A 17830-nucleotide genomic window follows, 5' to 3' on the forward strand; every position below is an offset into this window, starting at 1 on the left:
GATGAGGAATTTGAAAGATGGTTTAGTAACTTTGCAGATGACACAAAAGTTGGTGGTGTTGTGGATAGTGTACAAGTGTGTCATTGGTTGCTACAAGACATTGATAGGATGCAGAGCTGGGCTGAGAAGTGGTAGTTGAAGTTTAACCTGGAAAAGTTGAAGTGATTCACTTCAGAAGATCAAACATGAATGCAGAATACAGGGTAAATATTAGGCTTCTTCATGGTGTGAAGGAACAACATGTTGTAAGCAGGCAGATGGAGCGACTGGAAGTGGATCCAAGTGCAGGACACAGACACAGAGGTAGAATTAACAGAGGTGTATTTATTGATAGTCACTAAGAAGGCCAGGGAGCGAGGATAAAAAGCCAATATGGACATGAACGTTGGATCACAAACCGGTAAAACCTGGATGTGGACTTGGACTCGGGACTCAGAACGACAAAACAACGACAGTCTATTCGAGTAGCGGCAAACGTCTTGCTTACTCAGGTGGCTAACAGTTTGTCAGACTGGAGGCCGGTGACTAGTAGTGTGCCTCAGGGCTCTGTACTGGTTCCAATGTTATTTGTCATATACATTAATGATCTGGATGATGGGGTGGTAAATTTGATGAGTAAGTATGCAGATGATACTAAGATATGTGGAATTGTGGATAATGAAGTAGGTTTTCAAAGCTTGTAGAGAGATTTAGGCCAGTTAGAAGAGTGGGCTGAAAGTTGGCAAATGGAGTTAATGCTGATAAATGTGAGGTGCTACATTTTGGTAGAACTAATCAAAATAGGACATACATGGTAAATGGTAGGGCATTGAAGAATGCGGTAGAACAGAGGGATCTAGGAATAATGGTGCATATTTCCCTGAAGATGGAATCTCATGTGGATAGGGTGGTGAAGAAAGCTTTTGGTATGCTGGCCTTTATAAATCAGAGCTTTGAGTATAGGAGTTGGGATGTAATGTTAAAATGGTACAAGGCATTAGTGAGGCCAAATTTGGAGTATTGTGTACAGTTTAGGTCACCGAATTATAGGAAAGATGTCAACAAAATAGAGAGAGTACAGAGAAGATTTACTAGAATGTTACCTGAAATTCATCACCTAAGTTACAGAGAAAGTTTGAACAAGTTGGGTCTTTATTCTTTAGAATGTAAAAGGTTGAGGGGGGACCTGATAGAGGTATTTAAAATTATGAGGGGGAGAGATAGAGTTGACGTGGATAGGCTTTTTCCATTGAGAGTGGGGGAGATTCAAACAAGAGGACATGAGTTGAGAGTTAAAGGGCAAAAGTTTAGGGGTAACATGAGGGGGAACTTCTTTACTCAAAGAGTGGTAGCTGTGTGGAACGAGCTTCCAGCAGAAGTGGTTGAAGCAGGTTCGATGTTGTCATTTAAAGTTAAATTGGACATCTATATGGACAGGAAAGGAATGGAGGGTTATGGGCTGAATGCAGGTCGTGGGACTAGGTGAGAGTAAGAGTTCGGCATGGACTAGAAGAGCCGAGATGGCCTGTTTCCGTGCTGTAATTGTTATATGGTTATATGATACGAGAAGATGAAATCCAAACCACAACAGTTCATTCGAATCTCAGCTCGGAGTAACGGCAACGACCAGCAAATCTCAGCTGGCCATGGAAACGGCAGAATTCGTACCCTTGGCTAGGAGTGGACACGAAAACGACCAAATCCACAAAGCACCCCAGGCACCAAAGCCACTTAGAGTCTACAATGAATGGGGACCCGAAATGGGAACAACTGCATTTGCTCAGGTGGTGGTCCAGCACTGAGTAGCTGTAAGCTGGAGCTTTTATGCTGCCAGCTCAGATGGGAAACAGGTGCGTTAATCAAGGCACCCGATTGACCATGGGGAAAAGGAAATAACTGGAATGAGGAGTCAACGGACCAGACCGTGACACAACAGGATCTTAGGGTTCTCTTCAATAGAACCCCAAAGTTGTATCGCAAGTTGATTGGCTGGTTAAGAAGTTGTTTGCAGTGTTGGCCTTCATTAGTCAGGGGATTGAGTTCCTTCATAAGCCACAAGGTAATGTTGCAGCTCTATAAAACTCTGGTTATACAACATTTGGACTATTGTGTTCAGTTCTGGTCACCTCATTATATGAAGGATGAGAACATTTTACAAAGGATGCAGAGGAGATTTACCAGAATGATGCCTGAATTAGAGACCATGGCTTATGAGGAAAGGTTGGGAAAGCTAGGGCTTTTCTCTTTGGAGAGAAAGAGGATGAGTGATGACTTGATCGAGGTATGCAAAATGATTCAAGATTCAAGATTGTTTAATGTAATTTCCTGTACACATGTGTAAAGGAGAACAAAATAATTGTCCTCCAGATCTGATGCAACACAGAAAAAATACAAAAGATAAAGAGCACAATAACAATTTAAAAAACAGAATAAATATAAACACGTAACATAACTTACATACATAGATTGATTGTATGTCCATGAATTGATGTTAGGCTGCACATAAGGTAACTGATGGGAAATAAATAAAGTAATAGTGGAGTTAGTGGGTGGAGGTGTTGATCAGTCTTACTGTTTGGGGAAAGTGACTGCTTTTAGTCTGGTGGTCCTAGCATGGAGGCGTAAATCCAAGGGACAACCATAGACTTTTCACCAGGTGGAAATAGCTACTACAAGGGGGCATAACTTTAAGGTGTTGAGAAGAAAGTATAGGGGGATGTCAGAGGCAAGTTTTCTTTGCACAGAGTGGTGGGTGCTTGAAACTTGCTGTCAAAGGTGGTGATAGAGGGAGATACGTTGGGGACATCTAAGGGAGGGAGATACGTTAGGGACATCTAAGGGACTCGTAAATAGGCACATTGGATGAATGAAAAATTTAGAGATATGTGGGTGTTAGATTGACCTTGGGGTAGGTTAAAGGATTGGTGCTTCATCATGGGCTGAAGAACTTGTACTGTACTGTATCTTTCTATGTTTGATGTCTGTAAATTCCAATGTTTGTCCAAGAATCATCCTTCATCCTTCCTGATTCTTTGCTTTGATATCCTGCAATGTGGAGTCAGCCTTCACATCTGCTCAAAGACAGCTCAAATGTAGGCATGAATTAACTTGAGCAGGTAAGTATACATAAAGACTCCATTGACTCCTTTCAAGCATCATCACCAGTCAAATTTCCATCATAAACACTCAGTGTGTGGCGTATGGCCAAATGGTTAAGGCGTTGGACTAGCAATCTGAAGGTCATGAGTTCAAGCCCCAGCCGAGGAGGCGTGTTGTGGCTTTGAGCAAGGCACTTAACCACACACTGCTCCAGTCCACCCAGCTGAAAATGGGTACCAGCGAAATGCTGGGGGTTAACCTCGCGATAGACTGGCGTCCTATCTGTGTGGGGGGGGGGTAGTCTCATACTCTCAGTCACTTCACGCCACGGAAACTGACATAAACACCGGCCTGATGAGCCACAAGGCTCCGGACAGACTTTAACTAACTTTACATGCACTCAGCGGCCATTTTATTAGATATGGCTGCTCATTAATGCAAATATCTAATCTTATGGCAGTAACTCAATGAATAAAGCCATTCACACATAGTCAAGAGGTTCAGCTGCTGTTCAGACCAAATAAGAGAATCAGGGTTGATTGTTGTGCCAGATGGGCTGGGATTTTCACACACAGCAGCATCTAGAGTTTACAGTGAATGGTGTGAAAAACAAAACAAAAAAAAAATCCCAGTGAGCAGCAGTTTTGTGGGTGAAAATACCTTGTTAATGAGATGTCAAAGGAGAATGGCCAGGCCGGTTCAAATTGACAGTAAGGTGGCAGTAGCTCAAATAGTGAAGTGTTGCAACAATGGTGTGCAGAAAACTAATTTTGAATGCTCAATACATTGAACCTTGAAGTGCTTGGGCTACCCAACAGAAGACTTCACCAGGTTTCATTCCTAACTTTCTTAATAAAGTGGACACTGATTGTATATTTCTATCTATTAGTTCCATTAGTAATGAGTAGTGGGCTGTATTGTCAGGATAATCTAATACTTTCTATGTAGTTTGGCTGACTGATTGATATACCTCAACAAGATGGCAAAGAGAAGGCTCCACCTTTGAGCTACTGACATAGAATTCAAGTTTTATTTACCAAAGCCCACCAAATTGCCATGTGCCAAATGGGCATCCCAATGTGGAATGCCAGATTAAGGCTGAACAATGTCAAATTGATGAAGCTGGCAATAAAGAAAAGGACCTGTAACTATAAAGTGTGTGTCAGTGGAAGGAGAGGTCAAATTATTCGAATGGAATTCTGACTGCCATTCTTTCTAGCATTTATTCAGTTTAATGTTCAGCAAGAAATCTATTCCCAAAACAACAACATTTCTAAATTTGTTGGCAACATGGGTTGCTCTCAAGGTAATCCTGAACTCTGAAACCTCTTGTTCCTGACAGTATCATTTTGAGCTTTGATACGTCCTTCCCAGTCTTCACATTCATTTATTGTTAAATGAAGCATATGTCCTTGCCTCAGGCACAACAACACCCAACATTAAAACATATATTTATGTAATGTTCATGGCTATAATTAACAGAGTAAATGTTTAGAAATGAATACATTTCATTGTATTACAGGTTGAAATGCTGTCAGGCCAGACACAATGCAAATTTCCATTCTCTCCTTAACAATAAACCCCTGATTCATCGTAGTGAAATTTTCACTTCCTATTCTTTGCATTCTTGAGGCATTCTTAAATAGTATTAAGCTAATTAGTGCTAATTAGTGTCGAATACCAGGATGGTTTCATTCTTTTGTATATACTGGGAATAACTAAGACTGCCTGAACTCATTAAAGATCAGAAGCTTTTTCGATTTCATATTAGCTTAATTTACTTTATTAGAATTCCACTAATATTCTTGCCTGGCAGTTATAAATGGCATTAAACTCTCCGAAAGGTTGCTTGTTAAGTGGTGCATTTAGGCTACAGTAACTTTGAACAGATATGTAATAGATTAATTGTGCCCAGACATTAAAGCTGTGTAGCTCAATTTTACGTGTTTAACTTAGTTGCAGGGAGTCTTAAGTTCAAGTTCAGTTCATTGTCATTCAACCGTGCACATGTATATCACTAAACAAAACAACATTCCTCCAGACCAACCTGCACAACACATTACATATAACTGTCATGCATAACACTCACTGCTCCACAACATTTGCCGAACTGAGGCAAAGGCCTGCTCTAGCTTCATATCTGTGGTCCCACAACATATACTCAGCTCTTGATGAGCTGAGGTGCTGTGATGACTAGCTTCGTGTCTGTAGTCGCACGACATTTACTCAGCTCTGTGATTAACTGAGACTGCAATGCCTGCTCCAGTTGTGATGCCTGGCTTCATATCTTTCATAAAATTCTAGCTTTAAATGCTAGTAAAGCACATAAAAAATGCTGGTGAACGCAGCAGGCCAGGCAGCATCTATAGGAAGAGGTACAGTCGATGTTTCGGGCCGAGACCCTTCGTCAGGACTAACTGAAAGAAGAGGTAGTAAGAGATTTGAAAGTGGGAGGGGGAGGGGGAGATCCAAATTGATAGGAGAAAACAGGAGGGGGAGGGATGGAGCCAAGAGCTGGACAGGTGATAGGCAAAAGAGATACGAAGCTGGAGAAGGGAGAGGATCATGGGACGGGAGGCCTAGGGAGAAAGAAAGGTGGAGGGGGGGAAGCCCAGAGGATGGTCAAGGAGTTATAGTGAGAGGGACAAAGGGAGAAAAAGGAGAGAAAAAAAGGAAATAAACAAACAAATAAAGAAATAAGGGATGGGGTGCGAAGGGGAGGTGGGGCATTAATGGAAGCTAGAGAAGTCAATGTTCATGCCATCAGGTTGGAGGCTACCCAAACGGAATATAAGGTGTTGTTCCTCCAACTTGAGTGTGGCTTCGTCTTGACAGTTGAGGAGGCCGTGGAATTAAAATGTGTGGCCACTGGGAGATCCTGCTTTCTGTGGCGGACAGAGCGTAGGTATTCAGTGAAACAGTCTCCCAGTCTGCGTCGGGTCTCGCCACTATATAGAAGGCCTCATCGGGAACACAGGACGCAGTATATCACCCCAGCCGACTCACAGGTGAAGTGTCGCCTCACCTGGGAGGACTGTCTGCGGCCCTGAATGGTGGTGAGGGAGGAAGTGTAAGGGTAGGTGTAGCACTTGTTCCACTTACAAAGATAAGTGCTGGGGGGAGATCAGTGGGGAGGGATGGGGGGGGGAACGAATGGACAAGGGGGTCGCGTAGGGCGCAATCTTCCAGCATCTGCAGATTTCCTCGTGTTTGAGCTTTAAATGCTATTTGCTTACCTTTATTGTTTGCAAGATTTTTTTTCTCCACACAGCGAGTATTTGACCCTTTTTTAATGGGTTCTTTTAGGGCTTCTTTGTTCTGTGGTTGTCTGTAAGGAGCCGTATCACAAGGTTGTGTAATGATACATTTATAATACAAAGTATAATACATTTATACTTTGATAATAAATGTGCTTTGAACTTCTAACACAAACTGATGTTAACTGTTGACTATGCAATTTAGCAGATCACAGGAAAACTGCCAAACACTTCCTATAATTTCAGTAGCTGTGTTTTACCCACAGGTGTGGCCAGTTTACAGAACTAGTGAAAATGGTGCTCATTCAGTCATTTGAATTTTAGCATCACTTCATGGATATTGGCAGCAGGAGAAAATTAAAACAACTTCAGCGATATATTGCTGCCAGTGCACTTTTATACCAGGTCTATAACCTACAACCTGAACCACGTTTACACATGTTTTGTCATTATACTTCAAGATGTCAATAACCTGGCGAGATTTGGTATATTTTTATCTAATTTATACACATCTGCAAATCATCTGGAAATTGACCCATAATGTAAGTCTGCAGGCTGCAGTTGCTGGTGGGAGAAGATACACGAGGAAAGCCCCAGAACACATGTTTATAGCATCAAATTTCCTTGCAGACATTAAAGATTCCTCGAGACACTCAGAGCTTCAATTTCAATTACAGACTTGAAATATTAAAGATCACAGTGAATTAGTAATTGGAACACCAAAGCCTCAGCATTTCACAGATGCTTTGTATGCTGGCACACATCACATCGCCTGTGGTAGATAACCCCAACATTTAGAAATTATAACTGATGGTTTTAAAAGTTCCACAAACAGAATGTATTTAAAAATCAATGGAACTGAACTGAAGACCTTTCCCCTCACAATGTGGATTGATTTTCTTTCCAGAAGCAAGATGAAAGGTCAAGCTACATATAGAGCACCAAGGTTAAATTGAGGGAAAGAAAAAATCCAAAAGCGCAGATCAAATTAGGCCAAGGTCAAGTTTGAAAAGCATGAGGATTACACATAAAAGAAGCAGAGATTTGTGTAGAAATCCCTCAGCCTCTCCAGTTCATGTTAGTATCATCATTCTAACAAGCAAGAGTCTTAATCCTGCACACATGTTCTGAGGGAGATAAAGATTTTCATAGCTGTCAGATAACTGCTCATCAGCACCTGGTTTTTGGCACAAAGGCACACCAGTGCAGCTCTAGCCTTGGGTCTGGACCTAATGTACAAAATATTGGTGCCAGACATGCTTGTCTAGACACTTCAGAATAAAAACAGAAGCTTCTGGAAATACCCAACAAGTCAGGAGGCATCTGTAAAGAGGGAAACAGAGTTAACATTTCAGGCCAGTCACCAGATCTGGGAAAGATGAGGAAATAAGAAAAGCGGGAGGAATGGAAATGAACAAAGGAATTGGTAATAGGTGGAGACCAGGAGGATCAAGATGGTAGAGATCGTGTTCATGTTGCCTGTGCAAGGGTAGTGAAGACTCATTGGTCATAGCTAGCTTATCCAGAGAAGATATAAAGAGAAGGAGATAAAGGAAGAGAGGAGAAAGGAAAACAAAAACAAAGCTGGAACTGAGATAGGGAACACAACAGTTGCTAAACTTCTAAAAAAAGTAAACAGAGAATGCCGGAAATATTCAGCAGGTCAGATATGGTCACAGAGTAATTGAGTTATACAGCAAAGAAACAGTCCCTGCAGTCCACCTTAACCATGCTGACCAAATTACCTCCCTGAGCTAATCACAATTGCCCATATCCCTCCTATCCATGTAGCTGTCCAAATATCCTTTAAACACAGTAGCTGCACCTGCCACCCTCTACTTCCTCCAGCAGTTTGTTCCATATATTCAGCATCCTCCATGTACAAAACTTGCCTCTCAGATCCCCATTAAGTCTTGCCCCTCTCAATTTGAATCTATGCCCTCTTGTTTTAGGCTACCTTACTCTCATTCAAAAAAAATGACCATTCCCCTTACCTATACCCCAAATTTTATAAACCCTATAAGGTCACCTCTTCAAAGTTCAGAGTTCAAAGTACATTTTTATTATCAAAGTACGTATACAATATACAACTTCGAAATTTTTCTTCTTACAGGCAGCCCCAAAAACAAAGAAACCCAATCGAACCTGTTAAAAAGACTGTCAAACACCCAATGTGCAGAAAAATAAACTCATGTAGCAGTGAGCTGAACACTAGCCCATCCCTCACTTCCGGCCCCAACACCATGCCCTTTACAATCAGGCCCAGTGCTTCAATTAGCCACATATTAGCTCGTTCCTCATTCTCATGCCTGGACCGTGCCACTTCAGTTCAGCCCCAGGTCCACTCCAGCAATGGCCAAACATCATTCCTTGTTCTTGATCCTAGGCCCCAGCACGTCATTTTGACTCGTACCTGCCCCACCAACACAACCCAACCGTACGCCACCTTCAAGAGTCCAGTTCACAGAATCCTCTAGAACACCGCATAAATGCAAGGCCGTGCAGACAGTCCAAAAGCACAACTCCAAAAGGGAAATTACAGGCTATTGTTTACAGTGATCATTGTCCAGAAAAAGTGTGTCTAATAGAGTAGCTAGTAGATTTGTTTGCTGCCAGTAAAACGTCACTGTGTCTCACCAGCTCCATCTTAAAAAAAAGTTCCAAGTCCAATCTCATATCTCAAACCCTTCAGACCTGGTAACATTCTTGTGAATTTTTTATACTTACTTATGCTTCCTAGCTTAATGACAAACTTCTGTAGCTAGAATGGCATACAACTTTCTGAATATGGTCTCACCACTGTCTTGAGTATGACTCTAAACTGCAACCAGTAATGAGACTTTGACTGGGGACTTGCAGAGCTTTCTGGAAAGTGGAGTTACCCTTTAGTCCTTCATTGCTCCCAGGGCCGCTCTGACCCAGAATGGTAGCACCTGCAAGGGTTCCTGCTCAAGATATGAGTGAAGGCCAGATCCGGCAGTTTCAGCAACTGTACTTATGACGGAGAAGGCGGATGAACTAGGACCTCAAATGTCAATGGTTGTAGTACAGGTGGATGAACATTTGGGAAGAGAAATGGCGATTTCTTTAGTTCGTCCAACAGAAGGCAATAGCAAACCACTGTTGCTAGATACTAGGTTTCCAAGAATCTATTTGCTAAGAAATCCATGGTCAAACTCACAAAATGTATCACACAAGAACAGCATCAAGAGGACCTTCAAGACAACTCTGAAGATACTTCGCTCAGTGGGGTTGATTCTGGTCAGCAGGGGATCCCCAACCGTCATGAAACTGCTGCTCATAAAATTCAAGTAACACAAAAGAAAATTATTGCCACTTGGAATGTAACAGCCCTATATCAAGCAGGAAGATTGGACAATATGATAAATGAAATAGAAAGATTAAAGATTAACATCATGGGAATTAGCGAAGTTCATTGGATAGGTACTGGAACATGTCAGAATAGAAATAAAACACTGATTTATTCTTGTGGAACATCCCATACTAATGGAGTAGGAATTCTTATGGACGAAAACATGGAAAAAGTGTTTTAGGACATTGGGCAGTATCAGAAAGAATGCTCCTTGTTAGATTCAGAGGACAACCATTTGATTTAGCAATTATACAGGTATATGCACCAACAACAGATAGAACAAATGAGGCTATAGGTAAATTCTATGAAGAGCTTGAACAAGCAAAGAATGGATGCAAATCTCAAGATATTGATATTGTCATGGGAGATCTAAATGCTAAAGTAGGACAAGGTGCTGATGGAAATACCACAGGAAAATTTTGAGTAGGGGAAAGAAATAAGAGGGTGAGAAATGGGTAGTATGGTGCAAGATGAATAATCAGGTCATTATGAATACCATAAGACCATAAGACCATAAGACAAAGCAGCAGAAGTAGCCCATTCGGCCCATCGAGTCTGCTCCACCATTTTATCATGAGCTGATCCATTCTTCCATTTAGTCCCACTCCCCTGCCTTCTCACCATAACCTTTGATGCCCTGGCTACTCAGATACCTATCAATCTCTGCCTTGAATATACCCAATTACTTGGCCTTCACTGCTGCCCGTGGCAACAAATTCCATAGATTCACCACCCCCGGCTGAAAAAATTTCTTCGTATCTCTGTTCTGAATGGGCACCCTTCAATCCTTAAGTCATGCCCTCCCGTACCAGACTCCCCCATCATGGGAAACAACTTTGCCACGTCCACTCTGTCCATGCCTTCCAACATTCGAAATGTTTCTATGAGGTCCCACCTCATTCTTCTAAACTCCAAGGAATACAGTCCAAGAGTGGACAAACGTTCCTCATATGTTAACCCTTTCATTCCCAGAATCATTCTAGTGAATTTTCTCCGTACCCTCTCCAATGTCAGAACATCCTTTCTTAAATAAGGAGCCCAGTACTGCCCACCGTACTCCAAGTGAGGTCTTACAAGCCTCAACATCACATCCCTGCTTCTATACTCTATTCCTCTAGAATGAATGCCAACATTGCATTCACCTTCTTCACCACCGACTCAACCTGGAGGTTAACCTTAAGGGTATCCTGCACGAGGACTCCCAAGTCCCGTTGCATCTCAGAACTTTGAATTCTCTCCCCATTTAAATAATAGTCTGCCCATTTATTTCTTCTGCCAAAGTGCATAACCATACACTTTCCAACATTATATTTCATTTGCCAATTCTTTGCCCATTCTTCCAATCTATCCAAGTCTCTCTGCAGACTCTCTGTTTCCTCAACACTACCGGCCCCTCCATCTATCTTTGTATCATCAGCAAATTTAGCCACAAAGCCATCTATTCCGTAATCCAAATTGTTGATGTACAATGTAAAAAGAAGCGGACCCAACACGGACCCCTGTGGAACACCACTGGTAACCGACAGCCAACCAGAATAGGATCTCTTTATTCCCACACTCAGTTTCCTGCCAAACAGCCAATGCCCTTGTTAGAGTGGATTTTTTTGTGTAGATGATTTGTTTACACTTAAATGACTTTGGCCACCAGACTTCTATTTTAACTGTTTGACAAAGGATTGTGGATTGAGTCCACCACAATGGGCTTCCTAAAAGGTGTGAATACCAGATGCCTTGGGCACCGTAGTTTGACTTGGTGCTGTAGTTTCAAAGACAGTATTATCTATACATTATAAATATTAATTGTCTTCTATGTTAGTATGGGAAATGCCAAATAAATGTATCATAGACTTAACTTACATTCCTAAAGGCTGTGGATACCAACCCAGATATGTTGGCGTCGGAAGGAAAGGATGGTTTGATATTTTGTATGTAGCTTCAATAGGAAGCATTGTCTATAACTTTTTAAGTAGCGATTGCCTTTGTGTTTAGCATGTAAATATCGAGCCCACATTGGGCTAGCAGACCTTTCTGCGGAAAGCGTCTCGGTACATAGATGTTTACTGTAGCTTGTTGTGTGGAATAAAGAAGCTGCTTTGTAACTACCAGTTACTCTGTCTCTCTGGTAATTTCATCCACGCTACAACACTTGGTGTCAGGAGTGGGATACCTTCGTGACCCGTCGTGTGGCCAGCGTTCCTAGCAGTCTTAAATTGGTGAGTATTTTTCTAAAATAACACTCACAGTCAGTGGTACACAGGAACACGAGGTATCATGAACGTGGAGAGCTGAACTGATAGATATTAAAGTAGTGTGTGCATGTGCGTGTGTGTTTATGTAAGTGAGGAATCTTTGCACGTTAACTTGGTGAGACTCGGACCACCAGTTGCAAAAGGTGGTAACCAATGGTACGGTTCGAGACGCCAGAGTAGGGGCGTGTATACTCATTCGGGGAGCTGCATTTTATTGTATGCGTGTGTAAGTGTTATGCAAAGGAATACAGCAGGCATCATGAGTTCGGGTACTCAAAAGTGACAGATTGTGGAATACGTGCTCTGTGGTTTTAAGTTTGTACTGTGTAACTGCTACCAATCTATGATATTTTGCGTAGTGTGGGGATATCTCAGGAAGAGGTTTTACCCAGATAGATCTACCAGGGTGGCACCTATTGAAGTCAGGCAACGTCAGGTTGAGAACCCTGACGATCCGAGCCAGCCCTTGACCTTGATTATGACTATTCATAAGCCCTTCACCCCCGGGGAGAAACGGAGCATTTTGTCCCAGTTGCCTTCACTTAAAGTCGCCTGTGGGAATTTGGAATTCTGGCATAAACTCGAGGAAATGGTTGAAATTCACCAGATGCACCCTAAAGATATACATGTGTTAGTGAAAGCAAAGTGCCCGAGGAATATGTGGGACAGAATGGCCCGGGGGTGCGGGATGGTACATGGGCAACTACCGGGAGCTCCAGTAATGAAGAAAGATATTGCTCTTTTAAAGGGGAAGTGAGGCAGCGGCTGGGGGGAGGCAAGAGTAGCTGGGGAACGATAATGGCAGTGATTCAAAAAGCTAACGAGACAGCCATGGATTATGCAGAACGTAAATAGCGAGTGTACGAAGAGTATTCAGGGTTGGATAATCCAGGGAGGGACAACCCAGTCTTCCTAAAAATACTGAAGGAAGGCCTGAGCTCAGCCCACGAGGAAGTTTTAGATTTAGGCATAATGGTAGGGTCCAACTACTCTGAGATAGTTTCATGGGCCAGTGAGATTGACCAAAGAAAAGGCAAGAGAAATCGTAAAGCGGGTATAGTGGATGCAGCTGCTGTGATGTCCCAGACAGTTTGTTTTGCTTGCCTGTAGCCGGGGCACCTAGCAAAGGACTGTAGGACCAAGTATAAAACAGTGAAGGAGTTGGTGTATTACAGCTGTGGCCTATCGGGACATGGCTGGAGACAGTGTCCAAAAGGGAGGGGGAAAACCCACGCGAAGGCCACGGCAGACACCCAGTCACTCACCCTATTAGCAAAGCAAAGGAACAAAAACACCAGGGGATACTCAGAGAGACTGCAGCCACTCCAGAACATAAAGTTTTCCCAGTTCCTCAGACAGCAGACATTACTGCGAATAAGGCAAGAGAGGGACAAGAGGCAACTGAAATTGCAAGTGTGCAGGAGGAAACGACAGAAGCCAGCTTAGTAAAATTATATGAAGAGGTAGAGGCAGAAGAGAAGGAAAAAAGTAGGAGAAAAGGAGCAAAGGAGGATCAGATGGGTACTGGGCACATGGGGAGGTAAGAGTCGTGGTGGCCCCACCCTGTATTAGAATGTTTTATCATGGGGTGATGCATCAGGGAAGGCAGAGCATAATCACAACCCTCCGGAAGGGCTGGTGGTGGCCAGGGATGGGCGGGGATGTTGAGAAATTCTGCCACCGTTGTATTATTTATGCCCAGCATAACCTTAGTAAGGGCAGAAAGCTACAGCTGGCAAATCAGCATCGGCCAAGGGGACCCTGGGAAAACATCCAGATAGACTTCACAGGGCCCCTGTCAAAAAGCAGGGGGAAAAGCTGCTGTCTAGTAATCATGGACCACTTCACCCGGTGGGTAGAGGCTTTCCCAACAAGGGACTGTACTGCCCGCACCGCTGCACGGATCCTAGTTCAGAAAATCCTCCCAAGGTGGGACACCTCAGTTCAGGTGGATTCAGATCAGGGAGCACATTTCACGGGGAAAGTGAGGAAGGAAATGTGCCAACTGCTGGGGATTCAACAGCGGTTCCACGTACCCTACCACCCCCAGAGTTCAGGGATGGTAGAAATCAAGAATGCGTTAGCCAAAGCTATAGCTGAGACAGGAAAGACATGGGTTGATGTATTTTTAGGAATCCTAATGAGATTGCGTGCAACCCCAAACCACAAGTTGGGTCTCAGCCCCTACGAATTATTGATGGGGAGAGCATTGCGACTCCCCTTTGGGGTAATTACGGGTTGTGGGGAGCCTGGGGCTTACAGGGATAGAATGACCCAATATGTGAAAGACCTTTGTAACCAATTTAAAGTATTAAAGGACCGAGCGAAACAACAACAGCGAATCGCTGATCAGAAAGAGCCAGAGGGAAAGGACCACAGACAGTACTCTTAACGAATGATACGTGTGTCTGTGTACAGACTCGGCGAGGCAGCCAGTGGAAACACTGGACTCAGTTTAAAGCATACAACTCACCCTCTTGTTGTTCCCACAGAGTGGGGAACCAAGTGTACCCAGTAACCATGTAATTACAGAGAACCTAAGAGGGGAACACCAGCCAGCCATGGCAGACCTGACCATAGCTGATGAAAACATACCCGGAGAAAACGCAAAGGCAGAAAACGCCGAGAACGTGGCAGAGGACACAGAGAGCTGTTGGAAAACCATGAAAAGCCTGCTAAAGTGTGGTGATGGTGGTACTCGGTAAAGAAGGCTGGTTGCTGAAGATAGATGATTAATTTTATAGCATAGTATAGAAATCTATTGGGAAATAGCCAGGGAGGGATTTTTGAGTTAAAGCAGAGACGGCAAGTTCCACCACTTTGATGGCATTTCAGACTGCACACGGCATCTGAAAGCAGTCAACCCCAGTCTGAGGAGCTGGGCCCTTTTCAGCAGTTGGGCCAGTGATCGACGGAACAGTTCGGAAGGGGGTGCCACTGGGGAGAGGTCCTTGCAGACACCTACGTAGAGGCCACCCCAACCCCTTCCTGTACATCGATGAGAGAGCCTGTGGGTGCTCCTGGAAGGAGAGTTTCAGCGACCAGAGGATAAAGGGCTGAGGACAAAAGAATGTAATTAAGCTGCAGTCAGCCTGCAGGGAAAGAGCAGGCACACCAAAGGAGCTGCATTCCTAAAGACTTGGAACAGCCTCTCTGCCTAACATTTGGTAGGTAGTGATTAGGTAATGCTAGGATAGACAGAGGTACATATATTTGGGGGGGGGGGGCGATTTCGAGACAGGGCATATTTGCGGCCCTATTTGAACAGATCCTCCTAAGTTGGCCTTTCCTGATACAAGTTTAATTTTTGTCCAGGAAGGCCAAGAGGAGGGACTGTTAGAGTGAATTTCTTTGGGTAGATGATTTGTTTACACTTAAATGACTTCGGCCACCAGAGTTCTATTTCAACTGTTTGACAAAGGACTGTGGATTGAGTCCACCACAATGGGCTTCCTAAAAGCCAGATGCCTTGGGCACCGTAGTTTGACTTGATGCTGTAGTTTTGAAGACAGTATTATCTATACATTATAAATATTAATTGTCTTCTATGTTAGCATGGGAAATGCCAAATAAATGTATCTTAGACTTAACTTACATTCCTAAAGACTGTGGATACCAACCCAGACATTTTGGCGTCGGAAGGAAAGGATGGTGTGATGTTTGTATGTAGCTTCAATAGGAAGCATTGTCTATAACTTTTTAATAGCGATTTAAGTGCCTTTGTGTTTAGCACATAAACATCGAGCCCACGTTGAGCTAACAGACCTTCCTGCGGAAAGCGCCTTGATATGTAGATGCCTGCTGTACCTTGTTGTGTCGAATAAAGAAGCTGCTTTGTATCTACCAGTGACTCTGTCTCTCCAGTTATTTCATCCATGCTCCAACACCCTATCCACATATGTAACTTTCCCATAATTCCATGGGCTCTTATCTTGTTAAGCAGCCTCATGTGTGGCACCTTGTCAAGACCTTCTGAAAATCCAAATATACAACATCCACTGTATCTCCCTTATCCAGCCTACTTGTAATTTCCTTAAAAAATTGTAATAGGTTTGTCAAGCAGGATTTTCCTTTAAGGAAACCATGCTAAGTTCTGCCTATCTTGTCATATGCCTCCAGGTACTCTGTAACCTCATCCTTGACAATCGACTCCAACAACTTCCCAACCACCGAAGTCAAGCTAACAGGTCTATAATTTCCTTTTTGCTTCCTTGCCCCCTTCTTAAATAGCAGAGACATTTGCGATCTTCCAGTCCTCCGGAACCATGCCAGAATCTATCGACTTCTGAAAGATCATTGCTAATGCCTCCGCAATCTCCACAGCTACTTCCTTCAGAACATGAGGGTGCATTCCATCTGGTCTGGGAGATTTATCTACCCTTAAACTATTCAGCTTCCTGAGTATTTTCTCTGTTGTAATTGTGACTGCGCACACTTCTCTTCCCTGCCACGCTTGGGTGTCCGGTATACTGCTGATGTCTTCCTCAGTGAAGACTGATGCAAAATATTTGTTCAGTTCCTCCGCTATCTCCTTATCTCCCATGACAATTTCTCCAGTATCATTTCCTATCGGTCCTATATCTACTCTCACCTACATTACCTACTTTAAAAACCATCCGAGAGGCTTGTGGACTTGGAAAAGTCCAGCTAATAACACTAGAAATCAAATTGACTTTATTACAATAAACCAACGATTTAGAAACTCAGTGACTCAATGCAAAACGTATCCAGGTGGAGACTGTAATAGTGACCATAACCCAGTAGTATGTCATGTAAAAGTAAAACTTAAAAAAACTAAAGAAGAAAAAACCTGAACAATACTTTGACTACGCGCAATTAATTAAAGAACAAAACTCTAGACAAAAATTTACAATTGAAGTAAGGAATAGATTTCAAAGTCTAGAAATAGAATCTGTTGAAGATGATAGAAATCATGTAGAGATGAAGTTTAACTCTCTAAAGGATGCCTTGGTAGAATCAGTAAAGTCAGTGATTCTTAAAAAAGAAAAAAGCTTAAGGAATAAATGGATGACAGATGAAATCAAAAATCTAATGGAAGTAAGGAGACGGAAGAAAGCAAATCCTATAGAATATAAGTCCTTAGATAAAAAAGTTAAAAGCTTATGTCAAAAACCCAAAGAAGAATGATTAAACCAGGAATGTGAACAAATAGAAAGAATCCCTAATACTGATCCAAAAAGGTTACATCAACAAATCAAGAATATCTCTGGTAAAAAGTTCCTCTGTTCTTCAGGTGGATGTTTGAAAGCGAAGGATGGTACCATTATCATGGAAAAAGGTGAGATTATGAACAGATGGACTGAGTACATTCAGGAATTATTTGAAGACGATCGAGGCAAAAAACCAGAAATTAAGTAAAACATTGAAGGTCCAAGTATTTTAAAATCTGAAGTTCGTAATGCAATAAATAAGGTGAAAAAAGGAAAGGAGGCAGGTCCTGATGAATTAGTAATAGAACAAATTATCACCCTTGAAGATTATGGAATTGAAAAACTTACTGATTTAATCAATGACATTTATGAGACTAGAATAATACCAGAAGAGATGAAAAAATCAGTATTTATCACTCTTCCTAAGAAACCTGGAGCAATAGAATGTGAATTATATAGGACCATAAGTTTAATGAGTCATATCACCAAGATACTTCTAAAAATTTTGATGACAAGAGCTAAAAGTAAGTTACAAGCTGAAATAGGCAATGTGGTTTTGTGAAAGACAAAGGTACAAGAAACGCAATATTGATGTTAAGGACACTATCAGAACGAGCTATTTAAGTGCAAAAAGATTGTTTGTTTTATTGACTACACAAAAGCATTGATAAAGTGAAACACAATAAGTTATTTGAAATATTA

The sequence above is a fragment of the Mobula hypostoma genome, chromosome 3 (genome assembly GCF_963921235.1).
Source record: "Mobula hypostoma chromosome 3, sMobHyp1.1, whole genome shotgun sequence".
Lineage (NCBI taxonomy): Eukaryota > Metazoa > Chordata > Chondrichthyes > Myliobatiformes > Myliobatidae > Mobula > Mobula hypostoma.